The sequence below is a fragment of the Desmodus rotundus genome, chromosome 7, assembly GCF_022682495.2.
Source record: "Desmodus rotundus isolate HL8 chromosome 7, HLdesRot8A.1, whole genome shotgun sequence".
NCBI lineage: Eukaryota > Metazoa > Chordata > Mammalia > Chiroptera > Phyllostomidae > Desmodus > Desmodus rotundus.
Window position 1 is genome coordinate 22,689,349 of NC_071393.1, and position 22,343 is coordinate 22,711,691.

A 22,343-nucleotide genomic window follows, 5' to 3' on the forward strand; every position below is an offset into this window, starting at 1 on the left:
GTCTAAACCCCAGGCGTCAGCAGGGCCACGCGGGCTCTGAGACCTGCAGGAGGGAACCCTTCCCTGTCTGCCTGGTTGCTGGTGTTCAGAGGCAACCCCTGGTGCTCCTGGGCTCGTAGATGCGTCACTGCAATATCTGCTTCTGCCATCACACGGCCGCTTTCTCCCAGTGTGTCGCTCCTCTTCTTAACAGGACACTAGTCACATTGGATTAATGGGCCACCCTGCTCCAGGATGGCTTCACCTTAACTAGTGACCTCTGCAGTGACTGTACTTTTGCCCCCACCCGCGCCCCGCCCAGCCAGGCCCTGCTGTGCAGTGGGCAACCTGCACGAGCTGAGTGACTGTCCTCAAATCAGTTACCCTCCATCACTATTTTGCCTGGAGCTTGTCCCGCATCTGAAGATAGTACTAACTGGGGCTAGAAATAATAGTTCCATGGGTACGCTACCTACAGAGAATCACCTGGGGGTTTCTGGGAGAAAGCCCAGGAGCCACCCGTGAGCATGGAGTCACCTTCCAGAAAGTGACTTCCAAGCCTGCGGAGTCACAACTCTGGTTTTCCACCTGCTTGGAGGTGAAAAAGCCAAGTGCATCAAGGGGGATGATGTCCTTATGGAGAAGGCATTCTCCAGCTACTTCTTGTGCTGCCCCCCCAATTAAATAAGGGGAGCATCTTATACAAAACTCCACTGAACCCCATGAGGGCAAAGAGGTGTGGAAGGCCTGGGGTGGGGGTGGTGGCCAGTCAGGGAATCTGAGCCAAGCTCTGCCCTTGGAGAGTTGCTTCCCATTATTTACATGTGGCTCCATGACAGGTATCCAGGTGTCTCTCTGTCAGGAAGTCACTTATTACAGCAGAAACAAGCATTTTGAGTCATGCATAACAAGTCTGACATTAATTTTCTGCTTTTCGCCCTAACAAAGGAACGCACTGATGTCTCTTCCCATGGCTGCCTCCACCTGCAGCGTGGTCCGAGGACACATTTGTTCCCTCCTTGCCCTGCATGTGATATGCTCCAGGGGAGTTGGGAGGGGCTGCTCTAGGGCCTTCTTTCTAAGGGGCGAGAGAGCCCAGACTGCCACCACACCGGTGCAGTGCAAGGGGTCACGGGCTCCCCAAACGTGAACACAACCCTGCTGACTAAAAAGCATCGACAGAAGATGGTTAGGCTGACACATGGATTAGAAATCGATTTGTGAGTTCATATCAGCAATCAGAGAAAGGTTCACACCCTTTGACTCAGCTGCCCCACTGCGGTGAATCTGTTCTAGAGAACAACTCTAAACACCGAAAGATCACTGAGTGCAATAGCAACAACAGCCTGAGTAATCAACGGTTGAGGAATAGTTAAATAAATTATGGTTCCTAGACTTGATGAAATACTATGGGCCCTGAAAATGATGGTTTATGAGAATTATATAATAAGAAAATTGCATCTGATAACTACGCTAAGTGAAAAAAGGGGTGATAAAAATCTAAGTACAGATAATTACTGCTATGTTAAAATATGCATAAGAAAAGGACTCAAAGGAAATTCACCCAAGTGCTAACAGTGTTTGTATTAGACTGATGGGATTTGAGTCGGCTGTTTCTTTTCTCTAGTTTCGCCATTTTCTGTGATATGGTAATATTACATCCTTATGGAAGAAATTATTTTAAAAATATGTCAAGTCCTATCCCCAATGCATATGGATAGTAGAAAGGGGTTCCACTGTATTTGTAGAGAACATAATAATGGTCGTCAATAATAAAGGAACCTTAATAAAAATTAATAACATTAACGAAACACAGCTTGGCGACTTCCTCCAGGGCCAGTTTTGGGGTTCTATTCCTGTCAGAGGGAGGGAGCTCTGCCCAGCTGGGCTGACCAGGGGAGCTGGCCAACGCCAGGCTTGTGCGCCACTCAGGGCTGGGCAGCCAGGAGCTGCTCTGTGCCCACACTCCCTGCCCCGCGCACCTTGGCTGAAGGATGCAGCCCTGTTTGGGCCGGTCCACCTTGCAGGGCACTGTGGTCGGAGCCCTAGCTCGATTTCCTAATTGGACTGGAGCTTCTGGACAGGCGGCCAGTAGCGACGGAAGGCCAGTCCAGAAGGGGGCTGGATTAGTAGCAGCTGCTCCTGTGAGTGTGGCGGGCCTGAAGGGACAGGGAGTGGCTCTCCGCGTCCCCTTACAGTAGTTAGAGGAAATCTTGACTGAGGGCGCATGGCAGGCTTCGGGCTTTTGCCCAGATCATAGCAAAGGAAAGGCCAGCTTGGGGCCAGTCATGTTATCGGGAGGAAGATGGGCCAGAGGTCATCTTAGCTGATCTGGGGGCTGCTCACCGGAGAGGACAGCTGACATGATGAATGACAGGAAGGCGAAATGATGGTGCCGATCCATGGCCAGCTGGTGGGTCTGTCTTCCCTGTTGTACCTGTGCTTGGGATCGTCTTCAATGTGCTGTGTGTGCACCACGAGGAAACAGCCTGCTTTGTGCACGGGGGGGGGGGGGGCTTGCACAATTAATAATCTTACTGGGGCCTGTGGCCTCCCGGTGTCTGTTACTCACATAATTTAGATGCCCTCACAACCTGCAGGGGAATGGTTTCGAGCCGTTTCTTTGCCCTTCCTACAGGACTGCCCTGCAGGCGCCAGCGCTTTGCATTCACCTCGGTCTCACTGGGCTTCCATGTCCACTGGCTGACACGTGGTTTCTCTCCCTGTGCCCACTCACAGAGGGTATACTAACGCATTCTGCATTTCGGCAGGGTCTGCAGCCCTTGGGTTTGAGCCTGAGGCAGGGCTGGGCTCCTTTTCTTGCCTCTCTCCCCAGTCCACAACCTAGCAACAGTTCTGCAGAGTGCAAACACTCCTGTCTAAAAGGTCCAAGGCAACAGCAAGGCCACTTCTTAGGGTGTTGGGCTGGAGGGGAACGTGTGGTGTTCAGCTCACCTCGGAGAGGTCTGCTTCAAGGGTGTAGGGAGGGCCTACCTTCTGCCAGGCTGCACTGTAGTTTGGGTTGAAAGCCAACCTTAGCCTCACCCAACCTATTACCACCAGTTCTCCACACTATTGACCACGGAAGCCTGACATTCATTATCCAAGGAATGGATTATTTTGATCTGGAGGCAGAGTTCAATGTGGGGCCATCCAGGCAGTTGCATATTATATTATCAGCATTACAGGAAAAGGAGGTAAAAATAGTGGGCTGTTTCATAGAATCCAGTTCCCAATTCATGACTTAGATTTGCAGAAAGTCTGAATTCTAAATAGTCATCATCATTAAAGCATAGTATCTGTTAAGCACCTATGAGTGTGTGAGGCTGAGCACCCTGCCCAGCAAACCCAAGCCACCTTCTTTGACCCAGGTGGGCTGGAGCGTACCCTCCTCTGCACTCCGTGCCCTGTGGACAACGCTGGCATGTAAAGAGGTTGTAATACAGGCACCTGCCTCCCCCATGTGATCAGGAGCTCTTTAAGGGAAAAGACTACTCTTCACCCCCTTTAAGTCCCCTGTACCTAGCAGCCTGGGCACACAGTAGGCACTTAATATAGGTTTGCTGAATGGTGAAGACTCATCTTTATGGAGGAACCAGATATTTTCACCACTCGTCCTGTAAACCCACCACATCTGCATCTGTCTTCTCCTGCTTCCGTCCTGTTACAGTTAATGCCTCTCACAGCGAACACCAAGCCTTCACAGTACGCCCTGTGTGCCTCTCTCTCCTCCTGTCATTTCATCATTTCAAGGAGTCCCTCAGTTACCTCCTCTCTTGCTTGCCTCCCAAAGCTCTTTCTCACTTCCCTCGATCATTCCCATTAGGGCAGAAAGCAAGTGAACCCATACTCAATTATCTCTTGGTCTTAAAATCTCCCCTAGACGCCATTCCTTATTCTGAGTATCATCCCATTTCTCTGTATCCTTTCCAGGGAAACTTCTGGAACAAGTGGTCTAAACATGTTAGTTCCACTTTGTCTCCTCCCATTCAGTTGCGAGCTATTTCTGGTTTATAACCTGTGGTTACAAAAACTTCTTGTTAAGACCATTGTCAACTCTTAAGTTGTCAAATTTTGGGGGCCATCTGCCTGTCTCCAACTAACTTGAGCTGCAGGAAACATTCCACACAGTTGTCTACTCCCAACTTCTCCAAATACATTTCTTTTCAGCTCCAACAACAGGCCACTCTGTAGTTTTCCACCCATCCCTCTCTTTGCCTCTTCTCCACCACCCTGGTAAATTCCTGTTCCCTAAACACAGGACCCCAACCTGGACCCTTCTCTTTCTGTGCAGTGCTCTCTTTAATAATCTTATCAATTCTATCATATATGATCGACAATTCCCATATTTATGTCTCCAGCCCAAACTTTTTCATGTTCTCCAACTGCTCACTCAACAACACCTTCCCTGGATGTCTCATGGGCGCCTTAAGCTGATGCCATTCCAAACCAGCTTATTTACTCTCATTGCTTCCCCCAGAACACACCCTTTTCCTGTCTTTTCGCTCTCAGTAACTGAAATCTCTGTCCACCTAGTTGCCCAGGCCAGAATTCTGAGTGTCACCTCTAATTTCCCTCACCCACTCTGTCTGAGTGGTTCTTTCACTACTCTGCCCCCCGACCCATCGGTTCATTTGTTTCTTGTCCATCACGTCTTTTCTCCTAATCTGAGATTACAAAAAATTGCACTACGTCCTAGGTAGGAACAGATTAATTAAATACCGACATGTTCAGTGAATGTGTTCTGGATGCTGAATGCACAAGAGAATGACTGGGCATGGAAGGGAAGACCCGGGCTCTTGGATTCCCAGTCACACGCTGCAGCCCCACAGTCCTCCTCAGAAGGAGGCGCCTCCGATAGGTTTGGTGCCACTGGTCATGGAACTCAGTCTCACTAAGACTCGGTTCCTTGATCTATCGAATGAGACTAGCAACACCTGAGTCTCAGGGCCACTGTCAGGGTCCAAGGGCAAAGCGCCAAGCATAGAGCTAGTGCTCAATTCATGCTTAATTTAAGAAGAAACCTGTAATACACACAACCCAACCATGTGATCAGCTGTCTTTCTTACTGTTTTCGCATGTTACCCCCAGCCTGAGGTGAACCTAAACAGCACGAGACCGAATGAATGCAGATGAGTGCACATTCGTGGCCAGTGAGTCAGAAGCAAGAGTGATCCCAGATGTAGTGAGAACGATGCTGGCTTGGACACAAGTCAGGGACTCGTCTGTTGCCCCCTTCTCCACCACTGGCCCAGGCTCTGCCTCTGTCTCCCGTTCCTGCGCCCGCTCCCAGAGAGGGCAAGTGATGGATGGAAACATCATAAACAAGAACAATGCCTCTTCTGCTCTGCTTAGCAGTGGCAGTGGCCTGTGTTCTTTAAAAAATTATGAATAAAATAATCTGCCGACTAAATCAGGAATGGAGGATTTGCAATTGAGAATGCAAATGCAAATGAGGTCACTCGTTAGGTGTGGAGGGAGAAAAATGGTCCAGGAATAGCCTTTTTCTACTGCTGGGATGGTACAGGAAAACCCATCTTTGTGAACAAAGCATCAGAAATTGCCTCTGAGCACTCTGTCTGCTGCAGTAGAAAGGTCTGTATTTAGGAAGCCTCTTACTGAGGAAAGACTATACTTTTGGGGGGCCTATACTGACAATGTGGTTGCTATTTGTTGACCTGATGAGATGGGGAATAGTTGAAGTGTGAAACCCTAAAATGAGTGTAGAAAACATTATAATGAAAGCCCCAATACAGGGTCCCTGGCCCGGGCTGAAAGCAGTCAGCCGCCAAGCTTCTACTTACGGGAGTCTCATTGGGGCCTCAGCACAGGGGAAACAAGAGCTGGCCACTCCTGACGTTGATGGCCTGGGCAGAAAATTGTACATATCATGCATATCTTTTCCTTCTCTTGCCTGTTTTTCAAAAGAAATCAGTTCTTAGGGCACTTGTGAAAATGAGGGACTGAGGAAAGGAGGCTGGAGCCAAGGGTTTGCAGGCACAGGGACCAGGGGGCTGTTTCTCAGGTGGGAAGTCAAGGCTATGGCCCTGCCCAGCCAGCCCCACCGTTCCTCGGTGCTGCTGCCAGGCCCTAGGTCAGGCTGAGCAAGGGCTGACTTTGCCCCTTCGAGCCTCCTTTAACTCTCTTGGACATGACACTGAGTCAAGGGTCTGATAAGTTAGCTGGAGGGTGAAGGAAAGCCAGAGCAGGAGACAGGCGCCAGCAAAGTAGATCAGCCCCAGATGTCGCCAGGAGCTCAGCAAAAGGCTCATGGTGGCCCCAGGTGGACACACTACTCACCCACGGTGACCACACAGAGGGATCAGTGCAAGGCCAGGGCGAGTCCTTCCTAAGAGGGTTGATGGGGAGGGTCTGCAGGGAGAGGGCGTAATTTGAGAGACTAGACCATTTTACCCAAGGAGACTGAGAGTTAACCGAGGAGCCTGTCTGCATTACTGCATCAGGCCAGGTGTACTGGAAGGAACCAAATGTCTGCTCACGAGAGGTTCAGAGAAGGAACAGGCGGATCTGAGAAACCCTAGTTCCTACGCGTACCTGAACTCTGCTGTGAATACATTTGCCATCCAAATACATATGTTGCTTCTCTTCACTCTCAGCCAGTGCCTGGATTTTAATAGGTATGTATTGAAAATCTGGAAAATTATACAAAGACCTAAATAAATGCATTTTTAATAGTCGAGTTTCCAATGCTGCTGATAGGCTGAGAGATCTATTGAATAGGAGGAGGCTATGGCAAGATTAAAAACTTTAAGAGGTGTTAGGCAATGAAAAAAGCATTGTATGCCTTTCTGTGTTATTTAAAAATAAAAATAATCCCAACACAAGGCAAGGAAGTTGAACAACATTCTGATGTTTCCAGGATGGCTGAAGTTAAGAAGCCTCTGGGACATCTCCAAATGTACCAACATCCGAATCATGGGGGTGCCAGAAGAATAGGAGGAAGAGCAGGAAACTGAAAACTTATTTGAAAAAATAATGAAAGAGAACTTCCCTAATTTGGTGAAGGAAATAGACAGATAAGTTCAGGGAGTGCAGAGAGTCTCAAATAAGCTGGACCCAAAGAGGACCACAGCAAGCCACATCATAATAAAAATGCCAAAGGTTAAAGATAAAGAGAGAATCTTAAAAGCGGCACAAGAAAAGGAGTTAGTTACCTACAAAGAAGTTCCCATAAGACTGTCAGCTGATTTCTCCAAAGAAACTTTCCAGGCAAGAAGGGACTGACAAGAAGTATTCAAAGTGATCAAAGACAAGGACCTACATCCTAGATGACTCTATCCGGCAAATCTATTATTTAGAATGGAAGGGCAGATAAAGTGCTTCCCAGACAAGGTAAAGCTAAAGGAGCTCATCATCACCAAACTATTATTACATGAAAGATTAAAGGGACTTATGAATGAAAAGGAAGAAGATCAAAACTATAAACAATAAAATGGCAACAAATCACTACTATCAACAACTGAATCTAAAAGTGTACACTAAGCAAAAAAACAAAACAGGAACAGAATCATAGATACAGATATCATTTGGAGGGATATGTGCTGGGAGGGGAAAAGAAGGAGAATGGGGGGAAAGGTGCAGGGATTAAGAAGCATAATTGGTAGGTACAAAAAAGACAGAGGGAAGTTAAGAATAGTATAGGAAATGTGAAGCCAAAGAACTTATATGTAAGACCCATGGGTGTGAACTAAAGCAGGGAATGATGGAAAGAATGGGGGTATCAGGTGAAGGGGGGCAAAGGGAAAATTTGGGACAACTGCAATAGCATAATCAATAAAATATATTTAAAAATAATAATAATGTATCAACCTTGGATGACCAATGGTAACAAATATACCACACTACTATAAGACATTAATAATAGGAAAGATTAAATGAGAGAGAGCATATGGAAGCATCCGCCACTTTCTGTTCAACTTCCCTATAAAATTCAAAATAAACCTAAAACCAATCTAGGAAATAATTTATATTAACTGAAAATTAATTACAGAGCTGTTTGAACCACTGGCTCCTCTTCCCCACCCTCTACACCAAGAGAAACAGTCCTGAGAAGGGAGCATGTCAGCTCTCCATGCCGCCAGCCTCAGTCTGCCAGGCTCACCCCCACCTGGGCAGAGACTCACACGGCATTGGGAAAAGCATGAATCAAAAATGACAGCCCATATTTCATGCTGAATTATTAGCCTGCCTGGTTATTTTGCTATTCATACAGACAATAATAAGCCATTCTGCTATCATGTCTTCATTTAATTTGTTATTTAGACTAATCTTTCACTGGGACACTTTTGTATCCATGGGGGGACATAGGTTTTATTTTATTTTTGCTAATGTAATAAAGTTGGAATCTTGAAGATACTGTGCAGTCTCTAGAGGTGACTGAGGGAGCGGTGTGGGGAAGGGGAAAAAACGGTGAGACACAAAGTAAGACCAGACTGATTATATATTAAAATGAGGAACAACACCCCAAAGACCTGGTTAAGGGGCTAAAGAGGAGGGGCTCAGCCTGGGTTAGCTCCCTGGCTTCCGGGACCCACGGGCTGGGCTGGCCAGGCAGGGGCTGGAGAGCCTTCTGGATGGAGGGATTTCCTTCTGCGGGTGGCCTGTCCTGCAGCCTTGGGGGTGGGCGCTGCTGAGCAGAGAGAGAAGGACAGTGAGCCAGTTCCAGACACTGAGTGAGGGCACGTGGCAAATGTGGGAGCAGAGCTGGCGTGCACCTTTCTCAGACCAGGCTGCCTAAGGGGTGAGATTTGAAAAGCCTTGATGTCTCCATCACTGAGATTGAAATTCTCCTCCTTCCCATGTGAAGTAGGAGGCAGGCACCCAATGGGTAATAGGGCCCTCGATGTGGGCAACAGGCCAGGTCCCTCTTGGGTTAAGAACTGCCCTCTCTCCTCCTTTTTTTTTTAAGATTTTATTTATTTATTTATTAGAGAGAGAGAGAAAGGGAGGGAATGAAAGAAAGGGAGAGAAATATTGATGTGCAAGAGGAACATGAATAGGTTGTCTTTCCCATGCTCCCACCTGGGACCTGGCCCGTATCCCAGGCACGTGCCCTGACCGGGAATCGAACCAGCGACCTTTCGTTTTGCAGGCTGACGCCTAACCCACTGAGCCACAGCAGCCAGGGCCCTCCTGCTCTTGTTAAATGCCAGTGATCCCGAGCAGAGCTACAGCTTGGACTGCATGAGTGTCACAGAGCCCTGGGACTGAGAAAGGTAGGCCTGATAGTGGGGGCGACCCAGCACGGAGCGGGTAAGGGAAGACAGCAGAGACCATTTCTGGGGTGGTGTCCTGTTGGGGCTGGGCCAGAAGGGCTGACACTGTGCCCATCTGCCGCCTGCTACTGGGGGCCAGAGACAGCGCCTGCAGGGGAGGGAAGAGAAAGTGTCTTCCAGAGTCCCGGAAGCCCACATTCAGGAAGGACCGCCTGGAATCCACAAACCAGAGCCTGGGACTGTCTGTTCAGCTTCTGTCACCAAATTTGGGGGCTGCGGCCTTAGGCGGGGCTACTGCTATGAGCTTAGGCTCTGACTATCTAGTCGAGCCAGATTTAACCCCTGACTCTGCCACTTATTTAACCTGACACTCAATTTCTCATCCACGTCACAGAGCTGTTGTGAGTGTAAAACACGTCAAGTTTGTAGGACAATATTGGGCACAGAGACGCCCTCGATACTGAAGTTTTGATGGTGTGACTGTTCCTGGCAGGAAGAATCTGTTGGTGAGTGTCCAGTGCCCATGTGAGGTCCAGCCTCACCCTTCTCCCTGCGGATCCTCGGCGCAAACGCCGATGGAAACTCCAGTTTCATTCATGGCTTCCTGTGCAGCATAATCCCTGTCCACCCATGGCCTGGGGCAGCTGGGGCTGGGGGATGAGGCAGCCTGAGCCTCAGCTTTCAAGCACAGTCAGCACTGAGCTGATGGATATGAAGAAAGCACAGAATCATATGGTTGAAAAGAACTGTAATTGTAATGGAAATTCAAATCACTCCATGGAACCGGTTTTCTGCATTCACATTTTGTTGTAAATCAGAAGCACCGGGAGCAATTCGTTTCTAAACATCCACAACTCAGGAGGGGAAAGAAAATGAAATAATTGTGTTCTGAGTCACTTGAAACAATTCATCTGCACGTACATGCACATCCAGAGGCCCGGGGACACCGCCGAGTAATGCATGGGTTTGCCCCTGCGTTGTCCGTCCCCCGAGTGTGCTGGGAGATGAGGAGGAAGGCAGGTGCATTTCTGCTCCCCACTGTGTGAACCTGCAACTATGGCAGCAATGGCTCATCACACCCGCCACAGCCAGGTGGGGAGAGAAGGCTTCCCTGTGCTCGTTTTTGCCTCCCTAATTCATCGGCCCCCAAGGGTGGCCCAGAGAGGCCCACAGTCACCCCACTCTGACACTCCAGGTGCACAGCCCCTTCTCTCTTAAAACATGCCAGTCTTCCCTTTCTGTCCCAGCCTTTTCCCTCGCCAGAACGGTGGCTGCTTCTTGCCTCCTGGGATTCTGGACCTGTGGACTGATATCCAGCGAGGGCACCTCCAAAGAGCCCTGCCCGGGGCCCAGTGCCTGGTGGGCCGCAGGAAGAGATGCTCTGAGTTCCAGAAAAGCACGGGCAATGAAAGCATCAGGAATTATTATTTTTGGAAGCAATTTGATATTTTATGGAAAGAACTGGGGAGATTATCATTAGAAAAAGCAGACCACTGCCAGGGGTCAGTTGTATTAGTTATAAGCCCGTATCGGCCCGGGACTCAAGGGGGCTTTATACAATCATTTAAACACATAGAGCCCTTAAATATCTCACTCTGGTCCTGCCCTTTCAGGCTCTTAAAAGGCCTTTTGGTTGCTAAGGCTTTAATTGAGTGGGTGGGTACATCTTCGGGGTTAGCCGGGGGATCTCTTTAGAGAATCGGTGTGGAGTCACATTAGCCTAAGAAGCATTTTAGGGTGCAGGAGGAAAGCTGTAAGAGGAAGGATCATGGGTGTGGGGTCCAACACTGGGTTCACATCCTCAGCACCTCTGTGACTTACATCATGCTGTGCCTACCACAGAAGAGAGCCTGTAGGGACTTGCATGAAAGTGCTGTCTGAACCACACAGGGGGCTCTGTGTGTGTGTGTGTGTGTGTGAGAGAGAGAGAGAGAGAGAGATGAAGAGGAGGAAGCATAGTTACATTAACAGCTACTCGGAGGATCTCTGATTTCTCTTGGCCGTGTATGGTGTTGTTGGAAAAACAAGATGATGCGTGCTGGCGGAAAGACGAGACTCCTAGGAACATGAGCCTAGGTGGGTCCAGCTGGTGAGCAAAACAGCGGGGGAGAATCTGGTGTTGGTGGAGAGGGAGCCAGAAGGAAAGGAAGGGCTTGGGGAGGAGGAGCGGGGAGGGCCAGGGAGATGGCAGGGACTTTCCTGGAAGCCCCTCTGCTCCAACGTGTATGAACTTCCAGTAGAAGGCACCGAGCCTGCCTCCCTGGGGCTCACGGGGCAGAGGGCGCCTGGGAACACTGGCGCGAACAGGATAAAGCTAGCTGCTGGGTCTTGGGGACGGCTTGGGACCAGCGGTCCTCACTCTGCTCTTCTTTAGAATTGCATGAGTTAAAACAAATAAGTCTCTGGGCCCCACTCCAGACCAATTCGTCAGAACCTCTGCACATGGAGCTCCAAGCCCTAGAGTTACTTTGAAACTCCCGCATCTGCCTTTTAGTCTGGGGACCAGAGGGTTTTCCCAGTAATGCCGAGGCTTACACTACAGTAATCCGGGAGAGAGGAACGAGTTCGGGCCGAGAGGAAAAATATCTCACCAGAGTGTTAGTGTAACTGGCACAAATGTCAGCTATGCCAGTCTCCGGGGACCGTTTCTCCCTTGACTGAGATTCGACTGTACTGGATTATCAGAACCCTTATACCTCTTGTACAAGTTGGAAAAAAAAAGGGCTAGGATTCTGAAATAGCTCAAATATGCTTTTCTCCTGCCTTCCTGCCTGCAAAAGAATTTGTGGGCTTGTGACCTTCAGGATGACCTCAAGAATAATGAGCCCCAGGCATCTTTTCAGCTCCAGTTGCGATGGAGATGCAGCCCTCTGTCCCCAGCACACAAGCAGGCCACCGCTGGGGGCAGATGTTAACTCCAGGCTCTCTGAATGAAGAGAACTGTTCAACCTCTGGACAACGAGGGAGCAAACGGGCAGCCAAGTATCCTTATACGGGATGCAGCGGCGGCAGGGGATGATGGGATGGTAAAGCAGGGCGGCTGGTTTCTGCGTCACAGCTTCGAAAGCTCCAGTTGATGGGAGGTTGTCGGGGGCTGGTCAGAAGCAGAGATATTTAGGAATAAGGACATTGGACAGACTGTTATAGCACCTAATATCCCTGGTGAATGCGTGCCCACAGCCCCGACCCTTGCCACACTTCAGTCTCGTTCGTTGGGCTTCCGAATTTTGAGGAACACTTCGATTAATTCGAGTGCTTGAAAAGATGTGGAATGTACGGTTAACTAAGTTTATTCTGCATAATTGAGGATTACTAGAAACTCCACCCTTTTAAGCCTCAATTTTTATAGACAGTCTTTTCTACAAAATACACTTGCTTTCTTTTTGTATCCTAAGAAGGATACAACTAGCTGACCATTTCAGTCTTTGGGGACATCAGACATGCGTCATTTTTCATCGAGTCCTTTATGCGAAGGTTTCTCGAGTCTCTGCTTTAAGTCAGACACCGTGCAAGGGGCTGGAATATGGCTGCCGTAGCCTGGAAGTGGGTGAGGTGGTAGCTGGTGTGCAGCCATGGGGTTTGCTGGGGGGGTCTCCATCCCCAAACCTCTGATAGGAGGGAGTCAGATGACAGGACAATCCCCCTCCACCCCCAATATGAGCCATGTTAGCACTGGGATGCAGTACAAAGAGGAAAAGTTTCTGAGTCGGAGTCCCTGGGTTCAAATCCTCACTCTGCTACGCACCGGCTGTGGGGCCTTGCACAGGTGCTTTGTCCCCCCGCCTGTACTCATCTGTAAGGCGTGGGGCGGGAATAAGGCAGAAACACGCACGTGCCTAGCCTAGTGCCTGGCGTGGTATACACTCTTAGTTAATATTTATTTAAAATAAAAGTCAAATCATTCTGAAATCTGAGGGAAGCAAGCATAAAACAAGATTCCACTCCACTGCCATCAAATACTCCAAATTCCCAGTGGCTTGGTTAAGACCTGGTGCATTGGTATTCCATGTGCAAATGAGCCGCCAGTGTGTGGCCCTGATGGAGCAGAGCAGACAGGAGATATTCAGAAATTCAGTTTCAGTGTCAGGCTTACTACGCCCCTTACCTGCTGCGTTGAGCAGCTGCTTGTGGTCTCTCTTGTGTTCTTTGCCCCGGCCAGGCCTCCGCTGGAGAGGTTAACCAGGGAGGAGCTGGCCCTAACCATGGCGGGGGTGGGGGGGTGGGGGCACAGTTAAGGTGGGCGGGAGTAGACGGGAGGCAGGACCTGCCTAGGAGCTTGTCATACATGAGGCGCGTGGAGGGATGGGTTCTATGTGGAAGGGAGCTTTGTTCCTGGGAGCGTCCTAACTGGGTATGCCAGGGTTACCTGATCGATTCCTTCATCCCTCCATTCTCCAAACAACGGCACCTACACTTGGCCTTGAATCTTCCTTGCTCTCCTTTCTAATCACACCAGTTTGGACACCCATTCACTTCATGTGAATCCAGCACTGACTGGGCGCTAAGCTCCATGCCAGGCACTGCAGGCCACAGACAAAAAGGACACGCTCCATGCCCTCGAGGTCAAATGAGGGAGGCGGGCACATAACCAGGCACTTAAAACACTAAGCCAGCGTCTGAGAAGTGAAACTCTGGAATCAGAAATCGGTTCAGATTCTGACTCCGACACCCAGGCAGAGGCTCTGTGTCCTGGGGCGGGGGATGCATGTGCCTAACTTGAGTTTCCCTTTATCGCCTTCCTCAGAGAACAATGATGAGGGTTATTTGAGACAGTGTATGTGAACCACTAACAGAGTGCCTGACACTTAGTAAGCCTCCATAAATGGTAGCCATGCCTGTACCAGTAACTAACCAGGAGGCCTCATAAAATGCTCTGGACACACATCACAGAGGAGACATGCGGAATAATCTCAAAAGCCTCCCACAAATGCTCCAAAGACTGTCTTGCAAAATCTGGGTGATGGGTGAGGGGAAGAGACGTTCCAGGCAAATCGTGATGGTGGGAAAGAGCCCCGCCTCACGGGGACCTGTGAGCCGTTTGGTGTGACTAGGAATGCGGCAAGCCTCGTGCTCCCTGTGCCGGTGTCCACACATCGCAAGGGCATCCCAGAGGTTCCAGTGTAATTGAAACACAGTTTAAAATTTTAATAGTTACATGTGTACTTGAATGGTGAAGCATGCGCCCTGGGGGCTGGGGGTTAATCTGGGGGCTGCCTGCCCGTCAGGACGTCTGTGCTTTGCAGAGGAGGGGTGGGGCAGGGCTGGGCAGTCTCCCCGGGACTCTCCTGCCTCTGAACAGCGTTCCCACTGCATGTGATGCAACCGGAATTCACCTTTGCAGTCCGACGGTTTCCTGGGCTGCAATCTAAACGTCAGTTTGAGAAGTTCCTTCATTAGATGAGAAGCGTGGGGCTTTATCAGTGGGGGTCAGGGAGGTCAAAAAAACTAAAACTCTGGCAGAGGAGGGGTCTGGACAGTCAGGCCTTCCCTCCTCCCATCCGCCTCCTGCTCCCACACCTGCCTATGTGCTGGAGAGGGAAGGGTGTCTGGGACAGCGTCTCTGCAGAAGACCAGGGCAACTCCTGATCCTTCCGCAATGATGCTATTCGTGTCTCTAAGTTACAGGTGGGGACTCTGAGGCAGAGGAGAGACGCATAACTTGCCTGAAGTTGTGCGCAGTGTGTACACCACAGCACGAGGCATCGGCCCCGCCAAGGCCTGTGAGACGGGGAGGCTACGTGGAAGGTCCGTCTCTGGCTGGACGTGACTTCTGTCATTACTAACACTACTTGTGCTCCCTGTCATGGGACTCTACAACCTTAGGCCTGGAAAGGACTTCTCCCACCAGACCCCCAGTTTACAGACGGAGATCTGCTAGCCCAGGACCAGCGCTGCCTGGGGGCAAGGCTAGGCGAGGGATGGCATTTGAAGGCGGTCTATTCCTTTTTATTACCATCGCCATGAGTGCTCATGTTGTTGCTGTGAGTACAGGAGGGAGAATATTCTTCATGTGTTTATTATCTCCATGAGGCTCGTCAGAGCCGAAGCACGAAGACGACAGCTTTCCCTGAAGACCTTAGCTTGCTTTCCATGCTCCTCACTCCCCAGCCTCTCATTCTGTCTTTTTGCTGATTGAACTCACATTGGGATTCAGGGTCTGGGACATTTGCACAACTGCTGGGCTGGTGACCGGCCAGGCATTTAATTTGGCACGGGGAAGGTCCGGTGTGAATTTAAAAAATTCGTGGAAACAGTTGGAGGAAAGACTTTGGGACAGACACATTAAGGGCCAGCTACGGAGTAGGTGGCGCTAGGACACACAGGCTGCCCCTCCACCCCCCGGCCCAGCACCAGACAGCTGGCTGGTTTGAGCCTCATGCCCTGTAGAGGTGGGGTGGGGGCTTGGGTGGAGAAGCCGCGCTGAAGAACTGAAAGGTAGAGAATACCAATAACTCCTCCCTCCCTTCCTTTTTCTTCTTGTTTTGTCTTCCTTGCTTCTCTCTCTCCATCTTTCCCCTTCCTCCTCCTGTCTTTCTTTCATTTACATTTTGAATACATATTTAACAGCCATTATATACTTTGTACTGAGGAGATTAGCGATCACTCTGAAAATAATCCTTCTTCAGATGACAAGATGACAGGGTGGGGAAGTATTTCATTTAGTCATTAATTAATGAACGGCCACCTAGAGACTTCCGTCTGCCACCAGATCCAGTTCTTTTCTTTCCATAGGACTCCGCACCTGGGGAAACATTGGAGTCCAGAGCAAAGCCAGATGACATGGGATGAGGCTGGTGGGGGGAAGGTTCCACATGGTGCCCTGGGACCTTTGAGGAAGATGAGCAGAACACGTGAGTGTTCGAGTCCCTCCACCGAGTATGGCTTCCAATAAGTTCACCTCCTGTCCCCTTCCAGGTCTCTGTTAGTGACAGGTAACGCTTCTCCTGACCTTCGGTATGAGACCTAAATGTACAAACGAGTCTTTCAGGGTTTTTAGAACACTCTTCATCGCTGCCTTGTTTTATGTATTCATCAATGAAGGAATTAATCTGGATACAAGATGCTATTCTAGTACACTTCTGTATAAATACACACACATTTGTAACTCACTACAGGTTAAGACCCACCCACTGAACCTCCTCAGACCTTATGAACTGTGTTCCTTAAAGGGTAAGCCAACTTTTCAAACCCCAATCCCCTTGTAACCCCTTCCACAACGAAACATCCACCCAACTTCATCCACCCTTTGATCTCAACCTCTAGCCACAAAAATCCACCACTCACTAGGATGTGATCCGCGACCTGTTCTGTGTCAGCGATCCGTATGAAAACCTAATTAAATCCTGGAATCCACTCCCTGGAAAACGCACCCCACATTGGCGGATGGTCTCGTGTTGTCCATCCCCTCGGGGTCTGAGCATCCCCAGGTTGGGGACCCCGCTGGGAAGACAGGTCGGTATGTGCCAGTGACTTTCCCTTTCCGTTAGTAACTGTGATCTGTCTACAGCTTTTGGTTTTGTTCAGCCAGCTACTGTCACGTGTTTCTTAAACCAAAACTAGTGACGGATTAATGCAGGAGGTGTGTTTCAGTTTCTTTGTCCTTTATGAAAATGCTCTCATGAAAAGATATTGACCATATGCCACTTCCTCCTCCTCCCCACCCAGAGACCAGTTTCAGACCCATTTCTCAAGGTGAAGTCCACCAGAGGACTCAGATTCCCTTCCTCTGACCAATCTGCCTGTAAGCCCCCAGACGGCTACCTCTTCTCACAAGCAAGAGGAGATTTGCCAGAGGAGAACAGATTTTAGTGTAGAGACCCTGCCCTTCCACCCTTACGTAGTTAAGGAAGAAGAGGCCACTTATTTGTATGAGTGAATTGACTTGTGAGCCGGGAAGTAGGCTTCCCCACGCTTGCCTCTGCCGGGAAAAGGTCATCCCCAGGCTTCTGCACTCCGCCAAACTCAGCGATCCTTGACAGCGGGAGAGACATCTCACGCTCCTCAACTGTGTTTTCCTTTGTGGATTAAGACCTCAGCGGTCACGGGCTTTTGGTTTCAGTAGGTTCATTTCCTAGAGTATTGATGGCTATTGCCTGTGATGGAAATGGCACCTCATATGTGAAAACACACACACATGCAATCACACACATCATCGCACAGACGCATGCATACCCCCAAGCACACGTATGTACCTGTATGCGTACTTACAAACTCACACAGCCATGCATGCACACGCAGACACGCAGCGCTTGTTTTCGCCCTTCTCAGTTGGGATAACGTCAATGTACCAGTCTATGTTCTACTGGACAGGTTCCGATTTGATGTGATTGGCCATTGTCTTGGCAACAGATACAGATGCTGTCTGTTTGGCAGTGTGACCCACCCCTCCCTCTGGAGCTCTTACCCCAGGGGGTATCTGGTTGATAGCTGAGACAAAGGGCATATACACAAAGGGCAGGCGAGAAAAGAGGTAAAGACCCCATGTACTGCCCTGGGGGTTGGGGGGGCACAGGTGACAGCCAGCGATCGCCCAAGGGTGTGTGTGGACTGTTGGCTCTGATCCTCCTGGGCCGGAAGGCCTCCATCTGCTCCACTTAGTAATTTATAGGGGAACTGATAGTAGCCAAATACTACATTTGTATGTATTATAAGTCTCACCAGCAGTAGGATTGGTAGTGTATCAGCTCCCAGTCCTTTAGGAAAAGGTAAATGTTTTCTAGCCTCAATTTTCTGTTCACACTCATGAGACTCACTCCCTTTCCTAGAAAGAATCAGGGGCTTTCCTGCTTTTGTGCTTCGGCATAAGCTGTTCCCTCTGTTGACAATGCTGTTCCTGCCATTCTGTGCTTGGTGGTCTCTGATTCCCATTTCCAGGGCCCAGCGCAGTCCTGCTCATCTCTGTGAAGCCTTCACACATCCCTCTAAACAGAATGTTACCCTTGCGCACGCCATCCCACAGAACTGCGAGCCTGCCACTGTGGGGGCAGGTGCTCCATCGAACGAGTTGGACCTGGACCCCCTGGACTGGGCATTGCAGGGGCCAGGTGTGCCCCTCAGAATCCTCTCTGCTCGTCACCACACCTGGCATCCTGTCGGGGCCGGCACTTGGTTTTCACATACTCAGTGTTTCTGAAAAGAATAGGGCACCAGTGTAGTAAGACACGCCTGTGGGGGAGCCATTAGCAAAGGAGAATGTGGTAGTCCTCCTTCCTCCTTATCCTCGAGGGATAGGTTCCGAGACCCCACACCCCCCCGCAACATTGGAGCCCTGACCAGTATGGCTCAGTTGGTTGGGCGTCATACTGCAGAGCAAAAGGTGGCTGGTTCGACTTCTGTTTAGGGCACATGCCTGGGTTGCGGGTTCAGTCCCCAACTGGGGTGCGTACAAGAGGCAACCAATTGATGTTTCTCTCCCTCTCTTTCTCCCTCGCTTCCCCTCTCTCTACAAAGTAAATAAATAATCTCTTAGGAAAAAAAAGACCCCCACCGGATGTCTGAAACTGCAGAGAGTACCAAACAATACGCTGTAATAAAGACAGTGTGACTGGCTTTGGGCCATTACTTAGTAAAACAAGGGTGGGTGAACACAAGCATCGGGCACACGACTCCTCTCGTTCTGGTGGCAGGGACAGCTACTAAGTGACTCATGGGAGCGTCTTCAGGTGGAGGCACTTGACGAAGTCCCAGCTGGGACAGAGCCGCAAGGTGTGCGATTTCACCATGCCACTCAGAACCACCCACCACTTAATACTTATGAATTCTTTATTTCTGGAATTTTCCATTTAATCTTTCCAGACCGTGGCTGACAGCAGGTGACTGGAACTGTGGAAAGTGAAACCACGGATTGGGATGGGGGAGCACTACTGTACTTATTTAAAATTTAAATGTCCTAAATTCTTTGTCATGCTCTGCTTTTGGCAAGCTGTCATCAGGAGCAGCTTCCAGGGGGTCCCTCTATCAGCTGGGTCCATCCTTGCCCCAGGGCAGACTGGCCACCAGCTTAGGCTAGGGATGGGGTGGGGGATGTCTGCCAAGTTGAAAGAGAGTTATTAAGGCCTTAAAATAAAGTTTTTCACGGGGTTTATTTTTGTCCAGTGACCTCCCGAGGCAGCAGGCTCCCCAGGTCCACCGTAGCCCCCCATAGAAGGCACTGGATGTTCTCAGCATCATAAATCCACTTAATTGTAACAACAGAAACAGCGGCAGTGGGCGGGGCCCTTTTCTGCACTCTCTAACTAGCTCAAATTAAATGCTGAATTGTATTTTGGGGTCTGAGTTTTGTCATGCAAACGAAGAAAAACAACTTGCTCTCCAATTTCCACATGCAAATATAGAATGAATTGTGGAGACAGAGAATATATTTTGCCATCTCAGTGGTTCTAGGAAAGATAAGGGGCTCTTGCAAAAAAGTTCCGCAATTTGTCAGCTGGCGGCTTATTAAATACCCCAAACGAATGTTTATGTAGCTTTAGAGGGACCCTGTCAAGGTCAGGAGGTTCTAAAATGGACCAATTTGGCTTTTCTCGTCACTGTTTACAAAATCTCTTGTTCTTTTTCTCCCTCAAAACAAATAGCGGCTATGCTGTTTTCAGCTGCCTTAGGAAAAACCAGGCAAGGAGCCAGCCTTGCGTACAGGCCTCTCATAATAAACGCCAGCACATGGCCAGTTGCTCGGCAGTCACAGGCAACACTGCAATGAGAGTTTCACAACATGGAGCCCTTGGCTTCCCGGAACCTTCATTAGGGGGTGGTGGAGAGCAGGAAGTCCATCCGACCTCACAAACAAGCCCGACTCCCGTGCCCTGGGGGCCAGTGAAACTAGGCTGAAGGCCGAGGGGATAACGGGATCTCAGGGTCTCGTCTGCGCTCCAGAGGGTACTACAAAGGCCTGGGCCACATTATCTGGTGGGACCCTAATTCAATTTATAACCATTTGATCAATACCAAGTGCAGTTTATGTTGGGTGACACAGAAGACAACAACTAAGGAAGGCAGTGACTGTGCCCCAGGTTATTTAAATATTTTCCCCCTATTTTATTGATTCTAGAGAGAGGGAAAGGGAGGGAGAAACAGAGGAAAGAGACACATTGATTGGCTGCCTCTCTCACGTTCCCTAAATGAGGACTGAACCTGCAACCCAGGCATGTGTCCTGACTGGGAATCGAACTGGTGACCTTTTGGGTTGCAGGACGATGCCCAACCCACTGAGCCACGCTGGCCTGGCCCTTGCAAGGGATCGTATAGTCTAGGGGCAGAGAGGGGAGACAGACACCTAGGTGACTGCAGTGCTGGGTGGTACAGGAGGGTGCGATTCGAAGACAAAGGGAGGGAGAGGCAGGAGGAAACAATGACATCGCCCCACTGCTTATCTTGAAACTGATGATCTATTAGTAATCACCCTTGAGAGATTTGGTCTTTAACCCGTTAATTAATACACTCAATCTCTCTATGCTAACTGGGGAGGTCTCAGCTGCCTAGAGGTCAAGGACAAGGTGTGTTGGGTTCTGCCCTGTACCAAGCTTTGCAATCTTGCCTGGTTCTAGGGAATGGCCACGCTGTCCCCAAGACTGACAAGGAGGAAGAGAGACAAAACATCCCTGAAATCGCCTCCTATGACATCGCGTTTCCCTCCCTCCCTTCCCTACCCAACTTGAAACCCTTTCTCACATCCAGTTAACTTGAAATGGTCTCAATTTTGGCCAAGAAGGTTCTCTGAGGCTCTGGGGACCTAGGTGTGAAAAAGTTCTTTTTCTGTGATGACATGTCAGTCGCCTCAGCTTGCTTCATGGCTAGAAATAGATTTCTGTCATTCTTGATAATGGCCCCGTTGGGTCTGGGAAGGGCAGCGTGTGGAGCCACTGATCATAAAGGACTCCGAGTGGTGAAGGGAAGGAGGGTGGGGAGGGGGAGAGCTGTCAGCCCCTCGCTCACGCTGGTCTAAAAGCATGTAATTCACAACTTCTGTAAACTCGGGAACTTAGCATTTGAAAGCTGTCGCTCTAGAATGTCTTGATGGGCTCTAACAAAACAAAATAAATCTTCTATTCACGCCTCTCCAGCTAGCAAGGAGTCCCGAATGTGCAGCCACAGCGGAAAACAGCAATAAGTTCCATGTATGTCGTTGAAACTTACAGCCACTCCATGCTTCTCTGATTACCATATATTAGTTTTCTGCAGGCACGGGAGGACTTTCCCCATGCCTTCTTTCTGGACAGCATTCTAAAAATATCTTGTGTAAGTCCCGTTAGGGTCCCTCCAGAATGTCTGATTTCCGCGTTTCCAAGCTGTAACATGTTTTCTCTCATTAGGTTAAGTAGCTTGCAAACATCCCATAAATAGGAGCTTGGAACCGCAGGAAAAACAAGCCGAGAGATGTTCTCTGTACTCAGCCCTCCACCTGGGCATTGCCAGCGTTTTGGAGGCTGGTCAAAACCAGAGGCATGAATATGGAGGAGGGGAAACCGGCTCCCCAGGAAAGGCTCAGGGATGGCTCATAAACAGACATCTGTTGGAGGAGTCACTGCAAGAGATGAAGACCTCGTGGGCTGCTGAGTCTGAAACACCAAATTAATCAGGGAGGCAGAGCACGAGAGCGCAGTTTCCTCCTTTTGTGGCGGCGCTGGCTGCAACCCGGAGAGGGATACTGCTGGTCCAGAAGCGTCCTACGTTCCCCCGAGCCCCACGCTCTCCCTGACAGCTGCGGCGTTTGTGTGTATGTCGGAGTGTGTGCTCAGTAATGAGCCACACAGCCGCCTGACAAGCCCCATCCGCTCCGTTCTACTGCCTACCCGCCCCCCCCCCAGGCTCCCTGCCTGCACCCCTGGGCTGAGGGCCAAACAGGAGTGTTTAAATCTCTGATTCTAAGCTCCTACCGTGGCCAGCCTCTGAGAGCCAGCTCCCTGCCTGGGGTGCTCCCATTTGGCACCTGGGCGTTTCCAGTTGCCTCCTTCCTACTGTTCTGAGACTCCTGCCCTTCTCAGGATCGAGCTCCTTAGGACTCTCTTCCTCTCCGTCCATCATCCTCTTTCTCCAGGGAGGACTCTGAGCCAGAAACCAAATGACTTTCTTATGGAGCCCTGTGGTCCCTGTCTAAATTTTCCAAGTGGCTGCTGTTTTGTAAACTGCTGA

General features: G+C 49.8%; 1 protein-coding gene across 4 annotated transcripts in view; it reads right to left on the reverse strand.

Annotated features, from left to right (window-relative positions):
* The window catches only part of KIRREL3 (kirre like nephrin family adhesion molecule 3), a 493,300-nt gene that overhangs the window by 301,832 nt on the left and 169,125 nt on the right, over positions 1–22,343 (reverse strand). The gene's annotated exons all lie outside the window — the stretch shown is intronic.